Source organism: Bos indicus, chromosome X (genome assembly GCF_029378745.1).
Source record: "Bos indicus isolate NIAB-ARS_2022 breed Sahiwal x Tharparkar chromosome X, NIAB-ARS_B.indTharparkar_mat_pri_1.0, whole genome shotgun sequence".
NCBI classification, from domain to species: Eukaryota; Metazoa; Chordata; class Mammalia; order Artiodactyla; family Bovidae; genus Bos; species Bos indicus.
In genome coordinates, this window is record NC_091789.1 from 144,609,885 (window position 1) to 144,621,352 (window position 11,468).

Genomic DNA, 11,468 nt, shown 5'->3' on the forward strand with positions numbered 1-11,468 from the left:
GACAGAGGAGCCTGGTGGACCACAGTCCATAGGTTCACAAAGAGTCTAACATGACTTAGTCAGTAAACAACAACAAAAAATAGATGAGAAACCTAAGAAAGGTTACAAAAAAAAAAAAGAACACAAAGCTATGAAATCCTGTCACTGTCTTTAGAAGGTTATTGAGGACCTGCCGTCACCCTAAGAAACTTTCAGATGAACACACAGTTGGAAACTGTACTGTGTTCCTATATCCTACCATACACATTCCTGCTATAATCTGACAGCAAAGACTTGTCAAATAACAATAATTATCATGATAATCAGTCTCTGCTAATCATCACTATATTTTTCAACACATATTTGTGTAATATTTAATCAATGCCAGCAGGCATTTTCTAAGGGCTTCCCTGGGGGCTCAGACAGCAAGGAATCTGCCTACAATGCAAGGGACCTAGCTTTGATCTTTTGGTGGGGAAAATCCCCTGGGGAAGGAAGTGGCTGATGGCTAACGACCTTAGGAATTTTGATCACTAGAGAACTCCTGGCCCCACAGAACATTAATAGGTGAGTGCCCTCCCAAAAGCCTCCATCTCAACACTAAGACTAAGCCACACCCCAAAGCCAGCAGGCTGTAGTGCCAAACACCCCTCACCTATCCTTCAGCCAGATAGGGGCGCAGCCTTGCACATTGGCAGACAGTCTGCTCAAAGCCATACTGAACCCCTACATTCAAAACCACACTAGTGGACACAGCCACTGCCTTTCAGAAAGACACGATCTAGCTCCACCTACCAGAACACACACACAAATCCCCCCAACCAGGAAATCATCACAAGGCATTGGTTCAATCCCACCCAGGAGAGGTAGACTCCATAGTTAAGAGGAACTACAGCCTTTCAACCAAGAAAGGGATCACAAACACAGTAAGTTAAACAAAACAAAATGACAGAGAAACATCCAGCAGATGAAGGAACATGGCTAAAACCCAAAGGACTGTACAACAAAAATAAAGCAGACCTAGGTAACTTAAAAGCTCCAGGTATATGCCTCCTCCCTGCCTGATCATAAACAAGCTCTCCCACCCACCAGTGAACCACAGCTTAACTCTTGTCACTTAGGAACACATAGATTGGCCCCACCCCAAATCCATCCATGCCAGGTCAGCACACAGACCACCCCAGCTCCATCCATGCCAGGTCAGCACACAGACCACCCCACCTCCATCCATGCCTGTCAGTCCACAGACCACAGCAGCTCCATCCATGCCAGGTCAGCACACAGACCACCCCAGATCCATCCATGCCATGTCAGCACACGGACCACCCCAGCTCTATCCATGCCAGGTCAGCACACAGACCACCCCAGCTCCATCCATGCCAGGTCAGCACACAGACCACCTCGCATCCATCCATGCTAGGTCACCTCACAGAGCACCCCAGCTCCATCCATGCCATGTCAGTGCAGAGAACACCCCATATCCATCCATTCCAGGTCAGCCCACAGACCACCCCACCTCCATCCATGCCAGGTCAGCACACAGACCACCCCACCTCCATCCATGCCTGTCAGTCCACAGACCACAGCAGCTCCATCCATGCCAGGTCAGCACACAGACCACCCCAGATCCATCCATGCCAGGTCAGCACACAGACCACCTCGCATCCATCCATGCTAGGTCACCTCACAGACCACCCCAGCTCCATCCATGCCATGTCAGTGCAGAGAACACCCCATATCCATCCATTCCAGGTCAGCCCACAGACCACCCCACCTCCATCCATGCCAGGTCAGCACACAGACCACCCCAGATCCATCAATGCCAGGTCAGTGCAGAGACACCCCCGCTCCATCCCTGCCAGGTCAGCACACGGACCACCCCTCCTCCATCCATGCCAGGTCAGCACACAGACCACCCCACCTCCATCCATGCCAGGTCACCACTCAGACCACCCCAGCTCCATTCATGCCAGGTCAGTGCAGAGACACCCCAGATCCATTCATGCCAGGTCAGTGCAGAGACCACCCCAGATTCATCCATGCCAGGTCAGCACACAGACCACCCCACCTCCATCCATGCCAGGTCAGCACACAGACCACCCCACCTCCATCCACGCCAGGTCACCACTCAGACCACCCCAGCTCCATTCATGCCAGGTCAGTGCAGAGACACCCCAGATCCATTCATGCCAGGTCAGTGCAGAGACCACCCCAGATTCATCCATGCCAGGTCAGCACACAGACCACCCCACCTCCATCCATGCCAGGTCAGCACACAGACCACCCCACCTCCATCCATGCCAGGTCAGCACACAGACCACCCCACCTCCATCCACGCCAGGTCACCACTCAGACCACCCCAGCTCCATTCATGCCAGGTCAGTGCAGAGACACCCCAGATCCATCCCTGCCAGGTCAGCACTCAGACCACCCCACTTCCATCCATGCCAGGTCAGCACAAAGACCACCCCAACTCTATCCATTCCAGGTCGGTACACAGACCACCCACCTCCAGATTTCCCAACCTGGGGATTTGGCAAAGGGACTGAGAATCCCGAGAAGTTAGACTTTGGAGGACATTGGGATTTGATTATAGAACTTCCACAGGACTAGGGAAACAGACTCATGGAGGGCACAAACAAAATCTTGTGTGCACCAGGACCCCAGAGAAAGGAGCAGTGACCCCAAAAGAGACTGACCCAGACTCACCCGTGAGTGACCAGGGGCCTCCAGATGTGGCGCGGGTCAGTCGTGGCCTCCTGCAGTGTTGGGGGCACTGGCACCTTTTGAAGGAGGTTGCCATTGTCTTCATTACCTCCACCATAGTTTGGTCTCAGGTAAAACAACAGGGAGGGCCATAGTCCCGCCCATCAACAGAAAGCCATGTTGACGGGCATTTAATATTCATAAGGTCCAAGTGTTTCTAAGTAAACAACAACTGCTCTCCTAGAGTCTCCTAGGGGTGGTCATCAAAAAAGAATTCATAACTGGGTAGACCGTCACAAAGCCAATTTTAACAGGTACCTTTAACTCACACTTTAAAAATATCTCATGAAAAGATGTCAAAATTGCTAAATATTAGGAAAGGGTGTTCGGTATCACGTCACACCAATCAGAATGGTGATTGTCAAGCACTCTACAAAGGTTAAATCTGCCAGATGCCATGAAGAAAAGGGAACCATCCACCTCCATTGCTAAAATGAAAATAGGAGAAAGCCACTATGGAGGAGAGCATGGACGTGCATCAATAATGAAAACGAGAATGAAATTAGAATATCCCTCAAACCATACACAAATATAAACTTCAAAGAATATAAAGATCTAAATGTCGGACGGATAGTATGAAATTTTGAGGACAATATAGGGGGGACATGCTGCAACATCAATTCCACCAAGTGTGCCCAGAATAATGAAAAATGAACCAAAACTAAGAAAACAGGACTGATTAACCTTAAAAGCATTTGCACAGCAAAGGAACCCTAAATGAAAGAGAAAGGCAGTCCTCAGAATGGGAAAAAATATTTGCAAACAAAGACGTCCATAAGGAATAAAGAAGATGGGGTACATAGACGATGAACCGTCACTCAGCCATAACAAGCAGGAAAGAATGCCATGGGAGGCCTCAGGGAATAAAGCAGAGATGATCATAGCAAGTGAGGTGAGAGAGACAGGGAGCGATATTAGCATAAGATATCACTTGTAGCTAGGATCTAAAAATGGATACAGATGAACTTCTTTACCAAAGAGAAACAGTCTCACAGACTCAGAAAAGAATTCATCTGAATCAGTTCTAATGAGGTGGATGAAACTGGAGCCTATTATACAGAGTGAAGTAAGCCAGAAGGAAAAACACCAATACAGTATACTAACGCATATATATGGAATTTAGAAAGATGATAACAATAACCCTGTGTACGAGACAGCAAAAGAGACACTGATGTATGGAACAGTCTTATTGACTCTGTGGGAGAGGGAGAGGGTGGGAAGATTTGGGAGAATGGCATTGAAACATATAAAATATCATGTATGAAACGAGATGCCAGTCCAGGTTCAATGCACGATACTGGATGCTTGGGGCTAGGGCACTGGGATGACCCAGAGGGATGGTATGGGGAGGGAGGATGGAGGAGGGCTCAGGATGGGGAGCACATGTATACCTGTGATGGATTCATTTTGATATTTGGCAAAACTAATACAATTATGTAAAGTTTAAAAATAAAATAAAATTAAAAAAAAAAAAAAAAGAAAAGAATCAATGGTCCCCGGGGGGGTGGGGGGGAACTGTGGGACAGGGAGTAATGAACTGATTCAATCTAACATAGGGAGGCTAATATTATTAAAAAACAACAACAACAATCCACCAGGAACCACTGTGTAAACAGGAATCCTATTCAACACTGTAACATCCTATATCGGAAAAGAACCTGGAAGAGAAGATATACACGTCTACGTACAAGTGAATCAAATTGCTGTCGATCCAAATAAAAATAAAAAACACCCACAACCTTGTCTTTCAACTACATCCACCAATTCAAATTAGGGAATAAAAGTATAAAAGAGGAATCAGAAAGGCTGACTCTGCTGCCCTCAGGACATGGTGACCTGGATGGTGTCACATTCCTGAAGCCTGAGCTGGTTTTGGTCCCATGACTGGAGGGCCTCAGTGCAGATGGAGCTGGGAGCATGTGCCAGGAAATGTGACCCCACTATGGACCTGGGGTGCCTCCTTCCCTGTGCATGAGCACCCAATCTCCAGATGCAGGTGGAACCTCCTGCAGAGAAACCAAGCCTATATCAGCCAGGAATTGGTGGAGCCTCCAGGCTGGAACAGGTTTGCAAGGTCCCTTGGCCACTCTATGTCCCCTAGGCTGCGGTTCCTACCTCCAGCCTCCACCCGTAGAGTCACCCCACCTACAGATGACAGCACCCTCTGCAGAGCGGTGTCCACAAACTGGGATGTGCCCTGGGCACCCTGGGCAAGGGCAAAGGAGAAATGAGGCTCAAGCCTTGGCACATTCCACTCTAGCTGACAATCAATGAACAGAGTTTTCCATGAGACTCAATGACTGAGGACCAGAGTGGGGCAGGAAGCAATGCTGTTTCCTTAGAACCATCTTCCAGAAAAACAACTTTAAACCTAATGCTGTTTGGCTCGTCATATTCACAAGGCCTGTGGGACTGTAAATGACCCCTCCCTTCCAGTCATGTCCCGGGGTAGATCATCAGACAGGAATTCAAAACAGGGCCACCTTTCAAGAAAACAACATCAAGAGGTAAACTGTAGTCACTCTGTACAGTATCAAAAAGCACCTGGAAATTTCGTCCAGCTCACTATGTACTCAGTTCAGTTGCTCAGTTGTGTCCTACTCTTTGCAATCCCATGGACTGCAGCATGCCACTATGTATTAAATCCACGCAAATCACAACTCCCATGAAAAATCCCCTCCCACAGGTCAGAGTGGCCACTGTCTAAAAATCTACAGAGAATACGGGCTGAGAGGATGGAGGCAAAAGGGAATTCTCCTACACACTCAGTGGGGGTGTAAATGGGTGCAGGAACTATCAAAACCAGCAAGGAGGTTCTTTTTCAACTAAACACCCAGAAATCATGTGGCCCAGCAATCCCTTGTCCGGGCTCAGACCCAGAGAAAATCAGAATTCACAGTGACCCATGCACCTTGTTTTCAGGGCAGCTCGATTGGCAATGGCCAAGAACTAGAATTGTTGTTGGCCAAAATCTTGGCTTTCTCTGCCCAGTGAAGCCAAATAAAAAATACTGAGACAGAGTTTGAAGGTGATATGAAGGTGGCTTTTATTCTCAAGCCAGCAGAGAGGGGAACACAGTAGGGTCATGCCTCAAGGACTGTGTCCCCCACCCCCCACCCACGAAGAGTCTAGGGGCTTATATAAGGGAATGGCTCACAGTCAGGTGTCAGTGATGAGGAAGAAAGCAGGTAGGATCTAGATCTCTTCCTTGTGCAATTTTTCAAAGGCAGTCTTAGACTGAAGTCAATAACACAGTAACTGACTCTGGCAGTTGGGGTGGCTCCGCGGCCTTCTTTCTGATATGTAAGTACAAGGGGAAGGGTGTTGTAAGCATAACCACCAGATAGGTGATGTATTTAGCATAGAGTCCAAGGAAAAAATGTTACTCATAGCTCCTGCAGAGTTAGGGGGCAGAAAAGCAAACAGTCACAGACATTCAGAGTTATGAGCAGTTAAAGTAAAAAAACTAGGAATGTTCAGGCCTGCTCACTGTTTTCTTGATCTCCTTTGTTCTCACATAAAGGGAAAGAATAAAAAACTCATTTCTCTTTTTTTTCCTTTGCACGTATTATCAGTCGCTTCAATCATGTCCAACACTTTGTGACCCCATGGACTGTAGCCCGCCAGGCTCCTCTGTCCATGGGATTCTCCAGGCAAGAATACTGGAGTGGGATGTCATGCCCTTCTCCAGGGGATCTTCTCCACTCAGGGACTGAACCCACGTCTCCTGCACTGGCAGGTGGATTCTCTACTGGCTCGGCCACCAGGGAAGCCCTCCCTGCAACAAATTCAACAAAGTTATTCATCGACAGGAAAATGATGTCAGAGTGGTGCACCTTTGCACTGGAATGCTACCCAGCCCTGAATCACAACGGAATAATGCCAGTGACAACAGCGTGGACGGATAGAGTGAATACCATACTAAGTAAAGGAAGGCTGATAGAGAAAGACAAATATCAGAAGGTATCACTGACAGGTATCTTCTTGAAATTAATGTAAATGCAGGCTATTACACAGTAGAAAGAGACTCACAAACTTAGAAAACCAACTTATGATTATTAAAATAAGTTAGGGGTGTGGGATAAATGAAGAGTTTGCAAGGAACAAACAGGCATTAATATGCATCAAACAGATAATCAGGAAAAACAGTGTTGAATAGCAAAGGGCAGCCTACTGGAGACACTGTACTCCTCTCTCTGCGGAAAATGAACTCAAGAAAGAATTGAAAAATGTCTGTGTATCACTGAATCCAGCTCCTGTACACCTGAAACCAACACAGTATCGGAAATCAACCCAACTTCAAAATAAAACAACAATGAATGCGTAGAAAAAGAAATTTACAGCAGGATCCTCTATGACCCACCCCCCAGAGTCATAGAAATAAAAGCAAAAATAAAAAATGGGACCTAATTAAACTTAAAAGCTTTTGCACAACGAAGGAAAGTATAAGCAAGGTGAAAAGACAGCCTTCAGAACGGGAGAAAAAAACAGCAAACGAAGCAACTGACAAAGAATTAATGTCAAAAATATACAAGCAGCTCCTACAGCTCAATTCCAGAAAAATAAACGACCCAATCAAAAAATGGGCCAAAGATCTAAACAGACATTTCTCCAAAGAAGACATACAGATGGCAAACAAACACATGAAAAGACGCTCAACATCACTCATTATCAGAGAAATGCAAATCAAAACCAATATGAGGTACCATCTCACTCCGCTCAGGATAGCTACTATCAAAAAGTTTACAAGCAATAAATGCTGGAGAGGGTGCGGAGAAAAGGGAACCCTCTTACACTGTTGGTGAGAATGCAAACTAGTAAGGCCACTACGGAGAACAGGGTGGAGATTCCTTAAAAAACTGGAAATAGAATTGCCATAGGACCCAGCAATCCCACTGGGCATACACACCGAGGAAACCAGAATTGAAAGAGACATGAGCACCCCAATGTTCATTGCAGCACTGCTTACAATCACCAGGACATGGAAGCAAAAGCACCCCAATGTTCATCGCAGCACTGCTTACAATCACCAGGACATGGAAGCAACCGAGATGTCCATCGGCAGATGAACGGATAAGAAAGCTCTGGTAGATATACTCAATGGAATATTACTCAGCTACTAAAAAGAATGCATTTGAATAAGTTATAATGAGATAGATGAAACTGGAGCCTATTATACAGAGTGAAGTAAGTCAGAGAAAAAAACACCAATACAGTATACTAACACATATATATGGAATTTAGAAAGATGGTAATGATGACCCTGTATGTGAGACAGCAAAAGAGACACAAATGTAAAGAACAGACTTTTGGACTATGTGGGAGGAGGCAAGGGTGGGATGATTTGAGAGAATAGCATTGAAACATGTATATTATCATATGTGAAATAGATCGCCAGTCCAGGTTTGATGCATGAGACAGGGTGCTCAGGGCTGGTGCACTGGGATGACCCTGTGGGATGGGATGGGGAGGGAGGTGGGAGGGGGCTCAGGATGGGGAACACATGAACACCCATGGTTGACTCATGTCAATGTATGGCAAAAAAACACTACAATATTGTAAAGTAATCAGCCTCCCATTAAAATAAATTAATTAATTTTATAAAAAGAAATTTAGAAGTGGAGTGTGAAGCAAAAGCAATGCTGACTCCTTGTGGCCATTTTTTGTAACAGCAACTCTAAAAGCTGTGTTCAGTTCAGTCCAGTTGCTCAGTCGTGTCTGACTCTTCACAACCCCATGGACTGCAGCAGTCCAGGCCTCCCTGTCTATCACCAGCTTCTGGATTCCTCCCATCACAGTGAACCCACCACCATCTCAGGCCAGTGCAAATGGGAGGATGAAGGGCTTGTGACACACTGACCTGGATTCTGATGGAACAGAGGTCCAGGGATGTGGAGACAAGAGGGCTCAGGAGTGGGCAGGTGACCTGTGTTATGGGGAGAGTTGTGGACAGGACACCCAGTGGGCAGGTGACCTGTATTATGGGGAGGTCTCCTCTGTGAGGGGAAGACAGACACACACCCACAGGTGTCCCCAGGATGGTGACACAGACACACCAAAGGAGCCCTACGTGACGGGGCACACACACCCACAGGTTCTCCCCATGGTGCCATGCTCAGGGTTCTGACATACTGTTTTGCTGTGTGTTCTACTTGCATCTCATTGAATATTTGGATTAGAAAGAGACTTTTATTCTGAAGGGTTATTGTGAAGAGGAAAGGGGACTATTACAGGAGGATAAGAGTCCTTCAGGGAGGACTACTACTCTAGAGAGGGCATGCTTACATAAAGGTAGGGGCAATATGACTGTAGAGAGGTGACTAATATGATAGAGGGGATATACAACAATAAATGGGGCTATGACCATGTAGGGGGGATGTTACTGTGGAGAAAGTGAAAGTCATTCATTCATATCTGACTCTATACAGGCCATGGAATTCTCCAGGCCAGAATACTGGAGTGGGTAGACTTTCCCTTCTCCAGGGGATCTTCCTAACCCAGGGAGCGAACCCAGGTCTCCTGCAATGCAGGCGGATTCTTTACCAGCTGAGCCACCAGGGAAGCCCTACTATGGAGAGGGGACTCATAATAAAGGAGGACCCTTACTGTAGTGGGAGACTATTACTGTGGAGGGGGAAAATTTATAATAGAGGGACTCTGATACCGTGGGGGCTGTTACACAGGGGAGGGGCTATGACAATACAGAGACCTATCATAATAAAGGGAACTATTACAATAGAGGGGGACCATTCTGTAGAGGGGGACTATTACAGAAGTTCAGTTCAGTTCAGTCGCTCAGTCATGTCTGACTCTTTGCCACCCCATGAACCGCAGCACGCCAGGCCTCCCTGTCCATTACCAACTCCTGGAGCCCACTCAAACCCATGTTCATTGAGTTGGTGATGCCATCCAACCATCTCTGTCGTCCCCTTCTCCTCCTGCCCTCAATCTTTCCCTACATCAGGGTCTTTTCAAATGAGTCAGCTCTTCGCATCAGGTGGCCAAAGTATCAGAGCTTCAGCTTTAGCATCAGTCCTTCCAATGAACACCCAGGACTGATCTCCTTTAGGATGGACTGGTTGGATCTCCTTGCAGTCCAAGGGACCCTCAAGAGTCTTCTCCAACATCACAGTTCAAAAGCATCAATTCTTCGGCACTCAGCTTTCTTTATAGTCCAACTCTCACATCCATACATGACCACAGGAAAAACCATAGCCTTGACTAGACAGACCTTTGTTGACAAAGTAATGTCTCTGCTTTGCTGTATTACAGAAGAGGCAAAACTATTTATGGAAGGAAGACTCTTACCACAGAGGGAGGCTATTACAATAGAGGAGGACTCTCACTGTTGAGAGAGGACATAAATATTATAGCATATATGAGACTACTACAGTAGAGGGTGGTCTATCATTGTAGAGGGGGGCTATTACTGAACAGAGGGGACTATGACAAAGAGAGAGGGACTATTATAACAGAAAGAGGACTATTACCTTAGGGGTTACTATTATAATAAAGGTGGTCTATTACTGCAGACAGGGACTATTACAATAGAAAGGGACTACTGAAATTGAGGAAGACTATTACTATAGAGTGGGGGACTACTAAGATAGAAAGGGGACTATTAATATAGACTAGGGACAGCAGAAAGGGACTATTAGTGGAGAGGGGAAACTATGCCAATAGAGGCAGGACTGTTACAGTAGAAGGGGGACTTGACTGTGGAAGGGGAATACTGACAACAGAGGGAGATTACTAGATGAGAGACTATTACCACAGAGAGAGAATTATTACAATAGGGAGTGGACTGTGACAGTACAGGGGGGCGTTTACTGTAGAGGGAGATTATAGCAATGGAGGACTTTTACTCTAGAAGGGGGATATTAGAGGCAGACTATTATAATTTAAGGGGACTACTGCAATCAAGGAGGACTATTATTGCAGAGAGGGGACTATGACAGTACTAGAAGGGGAACTTTGACAATAGAGGGGGGACTATCACTATATAGTAGGACTATGACATTAGAGGGGGAGCTATTTCAGTAGAGGAGAGACTTTTACTGCAGAGGGGGGACTATTACAACAGAAAGTGAAGTATGACAATAGAGACAGGAATATTAATGTATGGGGTGGAGGACTATGACAGTAAAGGAGAACTATTACCCTATTACTCTTGCCTTCCCTGGTGGCTCAGGCAGTAAAAGCATCTGCCTACAATGTGGGAGACCCAGGTTCAATCCCTGGGTCGGGAAGATCCCCTGGAGAAGGAAGTGGCAACCCACTCCAGTACTATTGCCTGGAGAATCCCATGGATGGAAGAGCCTGGTAGGTTACAATCCATGGGGTCGCAAAGAGTCGGACACAACTGAGCGACTTCTTTTTCACTTTCATTACTCTATTAGATCTCTAATAGAGAACTGTTACCCTATAGGGGGAACTGTTACTATGCCAATAGAGAGGAGCTAACACTGTAGAAGAGGAACCATTACTGGGGGGGGTGGCTATGACAATAGAAGAGGAGTAATATGATAAAGGGGGAATATTATTACAGAGGGGAGACTACAACAGTAGCAGAGCAGTTACTGTAGAAGTGAAGTTTTGAGAATAGAGGGCTATTACTCTAAACACTATGACATTAGTGTTGGTCGTTCAGTCGTGTCCAACTCTTTGCGACTCCATGGACTGACCGCATGGAGCCCACCAAGCTCCTCTGTCCATGGGATTCT